The sequence below is a fragment of the Triticum dicoccoides genome, chromosome 1A, assembly GCF_002162155.2.
Source record: "Triticum dicoccoides isolate Atlit2015 ecotype Zavitan chromosome 1A, WEW_v2.0, whole genome shotgun sequence".
Classification (NCBI taxonomy): Eukaryota; Viridiplantae; Streptophyta; class Magnoliopsida; order Poales; family Poaceae; genus Triticum; species Triticum dicoccoides.
Window position 1 is genome coordinate 40,284,025 of NC_041380.1, and position 7,320 is coordinate 40,291,344.

At 46.6% G+C, this 7,320-nt stretch overlaps 1 pseudogene; it reads right to left on the reverse strand.

The window, feature by feature from the left end:
- Positions 1-839: 839 nt before the first annotated feature.
- LOC119350659 overlaps positions 840-7,320 on the reverse strand; it is a 9,146-nt pseudogene continuing 2,665 nt past the window's right edge.

The window sequence follows — 7,320 nt, forward strand, 5'->3', positions numbered from 1 at the left end:
CTCTGCCAAAGTTGTATTTGCGCGACTCTCAAAAAAAAAAGTTTCTGCAGTTTTGGCATGCCGTACCCTGAATTCATTGCATACATGCAGCTCTCCACTTATGCCTACTGCATAGTATATCCATTTTACCACTGTTCGTCAAAATTTAGTTTTAGTAACTCCACTGTTAAATGTGAAGTTAACCAGCATGGATTTTTTTTTACATAAGAGAGATTCTGCATCTAGCTTCAACCTTCGGCTCAGTTACAGATTAATAACAGTACCAACCACATGTATGCATAGAGGATGTGCAGGCCATTTAAGGACACTGTGTTTAGAAACGTGTTCCTACACTACAGAATGAATTTGCCAAAGCTGCGTGATAAAACAGAGAAACCCAAATGCACACATGAACGATGAGTAAGTTTCCGCATTAGTGGCACGATGATAAAACAGGCAACAGTTCAGACCACTTTTACCAGGTCCGAATTCAGAATTCAATTCAGTGCATACATGCAGCTCTATGCAAGTATATAAGGTTGCAATCAAGAGAATTCCTAATGACATTGGAAAGCAAACAGGGTAATAAGGTACAAATGCACAAAAGACTATGTTAACCAAGAACAACATGGGCAGCTAAGCTCTTCGGAATTCACAAGGCACAGCCAATAAATTAATGCACTCCAAATGATGATCGATCAGTACACTGGATAATTATAGTCAAGCATGATTTTGGTTTTATTTCAGAAAATAAGCTAATCAAGCACAGCAAAGCCTGCTGTTCACAATTCTGAAAACAAGATAATCCAACAGCACGACAGACCAACTAAGCTGATGATGACAACTGACAATGCATGGATCTAGTCGTACACGACGAGCTTCTTGTACTCTTCTCCAGCGATGGCCTCAGGGTTCACCACCCCGTCGTTCTTCAGAAAGATCTTGCGGAAGTTCTTGGAGAAGCCGCTCACCATGGCCACCCCTGGCTGGGTCGACGTCACCAGCGTCGACTGCGAGTCACGCAGGTTCCAGAAGATGATCCGGGGCACCACGTCGCCGTAGCCAGCGTCCCTGAACTATTTGCAGATCACCTCGTAGTCAGTCTCCCACACGGAACAGACTCCCGCCGGCTGTAGTAGTAGTAGGCGTACGCGCTCCCAGACGGGAAATACACTTTGATTCCTGGTTGTGTATGCACCCTATATGGGGATTTTTTTAATTTTTTAATAAAAACTCAAAATAGGTAAGAACTATTTTGACAAAACACTTGACTTACTTTTGCACTGATATGTAAATGTCGATGAAAAACAACAAAAGTTGACCTCAAGCAAAAAAGACAAAATTTATTTGCTACTATAGGTCACTATTCACACTATTTTAGCCAAAAATTTGTCTTTTTCAAAAAGAAGTCAAAAGGATATTTTCTTGTGGATTTTATTTCTCACGAGTACAATAGAAGGTCAAGTTTATTTCAAAAATATATTCAGGAATTTTTGACTTTTTATTAAATTACTAAAAAAAAAATCTCATATAAGGTGCATATGTCCCCATAGACCAAAAGTTCCCCCCCCCCCCTCCTAGACGCCATATTGAACTCCATGTCGCTGTACACGAAGTCACGAACACGGTCCTGATCATCTTCTCCGGCGCCAGACGTGCCTACTCGCCTCCACCGCCGTGCGGAGGATCTGGTCGAACACCCCCTGGAAGTTGGTGCTCCCGCCCCAGTGCATGTGTCGCACGAAGTCCATCTTCTGGCGGGTTCTCGCTGAAGGTGATCACCTTGTCGGCTGAGCTCCGAGGTGAGCACGCATAGCGCGATGCACACCTTCATCGGGGGGCCGCTCATGCTCGTGGACACGTCGCAGACTGAGATGCAGTTGCGCAGCGACCCCTTGGAATGGAGGTCGTCCACCATCGGCGCCACTTCAGCTCCGACACATTGTCGTCCTGGCCGCGGTAGGCGGCCGCGGCGATCTCGTGGGGCAGGAGCGCGCCGACCGCGATCTTGGCCTGGCCAGCCTCCACGTCCTCCAGGTACTTGTCGAAACGCTCCTCATCGTGCTTCTTGAAGAGGAACTTGTAGCGCTGCATGGCCACTGAGGCGACGCGGGTGTAGGGCAGCTCCGACCACCGCTGCGCGCTCATGTACACCTCCGGGAGCTCCAGCACCTTGCGCAGCGGCACGAGCAGAGCACCTCGCGGCGGAGGCGGTGTAGGGCGCGGTACGCGTAGTGCCCGTCCGGGAGCTGGGTGAGCTCGGGGTCCGAGTCGTGCGGGAAGAGGCGGCGGGCGATGGCCTCGCAGAGCAGCGTGATGCGGTCAAAGGACGAGCCTGGCGTGGGGCACCACTTGGCGGCGAGCCCGATCTTCCTCTTTTTGCCGCCGGAGGCCAGCTGCTGGAGGTCCGAGGTGAGGAGCGAGGCGAACAAGTCGACGACGGCGTCAAACAGGAAGCGGTAGGCACGGTCGCCGTAGTACGTCTCCAACGACTGCACGGCAAGCTTGGCAACCGTGCATACCTTCTTCGACATCCGCCGCGCCTTACTCGCTGACGTCGTCTTCTTCTGGTCCACCTCCATCGCTTCCAGCTTCTGCACCTCCGCAGGCTCCTGGACCGGGACAACCTCCACGTGCTTGCTGCCCTTGCCGGCCTTGAGAGCGCGGCGGAGAGGAAGTCACCGAAGGTGGCCTTGGCAGTCACGGGGGCGAGCTCGCGGGCGCGCTTGCGGCCGGCGAGCCTAGCCCGCAAGTCCTCTCGCTGGTTGGCGAGGCCCTTGGCCTTCCTGCGCGCCTTGTCGGCCACGGCGCCGGCCTTGGCGAACGCGCGAACGTCGGGGCCGCAGAGGAGGCGGAACAACAGCTCGGGGAAGTCCTTGAGGTAGCTGAACTCGGCGAGCGCGACCGCGGCGACGTTGCAGGCGAGCGTACGCAGGTGCTGCTCGTGCATGCAGAGCGCGGCGGCGTAGAAGCCCTCCTTGTCCGACTTGCCGTGAGCGCGTCCTGCTCCGTCTACCCCTCAAGCGGATCCACAACAGGTCGCATGATGGTGCCGGTTTTCTGAGGCGGGCCAGGCGGCGGCCGTGAAGAGCATGTGGGAGGTGCGGACAGGGCAAGAGCACGCAAGCGGAAGAGAATGGTGGTGGCAGGGAAGGGGCTTGGTGGGGGTGGGGGACGAAACGACCTGGTGGTTTGCGAGAGGAACTGGGGATCGTGGGCGGGCCTATGGTGGGAAGGGTATCGGGTGTTCTGCCTAGACAGGGTCTTTTTTTTGGTATAAGCTAATCGTGGTAATAACCAATGGCAGTGGTGGGTAATTAGAGTGTCAAACACGTTTGATGCTATGAGACGATTTAGATCATTAGATCAACATGTTTCAATGGTTGAGATGATTTGGTTCTCCGCCCTTTCGTGCTTTTATATGGGTAGTAGATACAGGTTGTTTTTCTTTGTTTTGTTTTATTTATTATTTAATTTAACTTTTGGGGTTTTATTTCTCATTCTTTCTTTTTTTTCCTGCGTTTTTTTGGTTTTGTTTTTTGTTTTTTGTTTTTTCTCTTTTCCTTTTATTTTTATTTTATTTTTCCTTTCATTAATAAAGAAAATGTTTCATTGTGCATTTTTTTCATTATTAATCTATATACCTAATAATAATAAAGGTAAAAACGTTTCTTACTCCCAAGATTGCATACGTAATTTTCGTTTGTCCACCATATTAAACAGGTTTCATCCATCTTGAGTCATCCACGTGAGCCAAACTCGGCCTGGTCCACACGAACTCTCGACCAGGCCTCTGTCCCGAAGGATGAGGCCAATTGATATGGTATGCTTCTACTGCAAAAGAAGGTTCTTACAAAAATAATAGTCCCACCTCGCTCGTTTAAACCCAATCCCATCAATTTTTCATATGTGGGATGCCTTGCTGCATCAGAAGTCAACAAGCAAATTAAATGACGAGAAACAAACGAAGGAATTAATAACCCCGCAAGTGGGAAGAAAGAGCAAATGAATAATATCTGCAATGGGTGGTTAAAGCAGATAGGCAAACCTGAAGCAACAATAGCCTGCTCGTTGGTAGCATGAAGAATGTAGCAATAAGATGAAGGACATGAGAGAGAGAGAGAGAGAGAGAGAGAGAGAGAGAGAGAGAGAGAGATGTGGTGATGGGAAGAAGAAGAAGGAGGAGAAGAAGAAGGAGGAGAAGAAGAAGGAGATAAGTTGTTGGCCGCTTTGATGATGTCCTCCTTCGTGATACCCAGTTTTGCTGAAAGAAGCATCATACCAGGTGCTTTTAACAGCCCAATTTGAAAAATGGCATCGCTTATTTCTTTTATCAGTGAAATCTTTACAGAGATCTTGATTCATCTCAGGACTCAGTTTTTGGTGCACCAGATTCAGAATTATCTCCGCATTAACTTATTGGTACTTGGTGTGTAGATGAGCAAAGAAGTCTCTTGCCATCTGTTTTCTGATCATTAACAATCTGGTCTGCTCCGTTCTTCAAATAAGCTAAGCGATTCTTATTTGCTCTCCAAGTGGCCTTCCGGTGAAAAAAGGTCGGTCGTGTTGCGATCCCCCCTCTCGAATCCATGTGATTCTTGACCTCTATAGCCACGTAACTTACTCGCAACAAAGCAACTCATCCAGCTCAACTCTTTCTGTTGCACAACACTGGCTTCTTCATCCGAGACATGATAGATCAGCTCAAGCTTGTTCCATGTCTTTTTGAATTTCTGTGGCCACAACTGCATCACCCCTCACCTTCATTTGCGCAGCCTCATTCACATCAGCCGCTCCCTGAGCCAATACACACACCTATACAATCATTCAACCCAGCAGCCATGCCCTGATTATGTAGTGTCACAACCTGCCAGCTTCCCTCTGCCCCTGCACTGTCGCAAACTGGCATGCTCCACACCCAGGAACAGCACCCAGAAGGAGGCAAGGAAACAGAGGCCGAGGGATGAATATTTTGACGCCCACAAAGCAAAGCCAAACGCCTTGGAGCTCTTGGTTGTGCTCCCGATACAGGCACACCCAACGACACCCTTCCGAGCCACAGCTCCACCTGCCCCAACCATGCAGCAGCGCCGCGCTTGGCACAGCCAGAAGACAAGGTGCCTGGCTCAAGGGACGCTGCAGTGCAGAGCCACCCCCCCAGAATGCCGATCCCCATTCTCATTTGTGATCCCCTTCACCCGCGCCTCCAAGAGATAACATAGTCAAATACATATCTTAATTTGTCCACATTACATAGTCAAATACATATCTTAATTTGTCCACATTACATGTCAAATATATCTTGGCTTGCCCACATTACATACTAGTCAAGACAAATTTAACCGGGACACTACATTACATAGTCAAATATCTTAGCTTGCCCACACTACATAGTACTAGTCAAGACACATCTAACCAGGATACAGCTAACATCCAACACACAGGTACCACTTTGAGATAAACCAGAGGCCATCAGTAGGGCAATAACAATCATCCAGCAACAAAACCCAGACAGTCTTTGCTAGTTCGGGACAAAAGACCATGCGATGGTGACTTCCAACTTACAAGAGTGAACTTCAAGTATTCGCCTGCTCCTGGAGGCTTTCTTGGCTTTGAATGCTTCTGAATCTCTCTCAACAGTTTGATCCTCCAGGCTACTTGCCATGACACAGACTCTCAACTCTCCATCTGCTTCAACAGATACAACACGCCGTGAAAGCTTTATCGTGCCATTAGCTACAACAGGCAACTTATCATCTCCGAACGCAAGCAACTCAATTTTCTGGGCGTCGATACTGGCGGTATTGGCAAAAATTAGACCTCTACAACCTTCCGGCCATTCCCCACGAACCACTCTCACACTGATGGTGGCCTCTACTGAATGAACAATATCACCCAACATCAATGCCACTGTGCTAAGCTTGCTAGTGCTGACATTTTTAAACGCGTACGATTCGCTAGAGCCAGAATCACGATAATAAACAGCCAGATAGCTCAAATCTCTATCCCCAGATTCAGTTTTGCCCTTTACTCGCAAGTTAACCTCAAAGTACACAGGATCCACAACAACAACAGCGCGGGTAGGACCTGTCAGTCTCAGACATGGATTCTGCATGCAAAATTCAGAATGTAAGTTATGAATCATTTATCTTGAGCAAGACTGGTGCGAATATAACCAATCTAAGCTGATGTCAAGAAAAAATGCCTCCATTGACAAGTAAACCACTTAAGCTAGACTTAATAACAAGAGCTTGAATTAAACATATGTGGGTAGCAAACACAGAAAAGGCAGAATTTGCTGGAGGTAAGAGCCAATGAATTTGAGTTGGGTCAGCGAGCATTTCAAATCTTTAAAACCCTTGCATTTTAAACAAATAATATGTAGATTGAAGCAAAAGAAGAAGCAAGAGCTGAACATCACTGTCAAAACATACACTTCAAAACTATGTACGGGATGCAAACGCTTTAGAGGCAAACAAAAAAGGGGCATTTCTTGGTGTGCATATATACTCTGCAACTAATAATATCTAAGAGATCAGATTCCAAACAACACTAGAGCATTTTCACAAGAGAACACAAAAAATTATCAAGTACATAGGAAATGAATGCTGGTCACAAACAAACTGAGGGACAATTCCCAAAGGGAAACAGTCAAGAGAGGGTAAAAGTTGCAGGCACTACTCCATAGGATACTCCTATACCTGGAAGAAAGCTACACTAAGTCATATTAGAAATGCACATTGATTATTCAAACTTGAACGTGGATATATATAACAAGACTTGAAAACAGACTATGTATTTCATCTCCATGTTGATTTGTTATGTGAAATCCTTTGAGAACTTAGAACTTTTTTGTTACACTAGGAGACTTATCCATACTTCATGGATTGAGCATTTGGTATATAGCTACTAGCATTTTTTTTTCATAAAGCAAGTTCCGAGTAGCGATCAGATTTGCCATGGCTATTTTACAATCACCAGTGTATGCATGGAACTTCGTAACAATATCACAGACTCCCGCAAACTTGAGTTGTGATATCTCAATTTTGTCCGACAATGGTACCGCAGTTTATGTTCACCATCCATTGCATATGTTATATTATATATATGGCCTGGATGAGCGTCGTACACAGGTTGGACAGCTTTTCATCGTACACAAAGCATTTTCGTGCAAACTTATGTGTATCTGTATTGATATTAATTAGTATAGTAGGTGAAATAATAGTTTGGAGAGAGTCAATGCCAGGGATATGTGTATTTCATCTCCAGAAAGCCTAAGAGTATATATATCCCTATAGAAGTAACATCATGGAGGCAACAATAATATGGCACCAAATAACA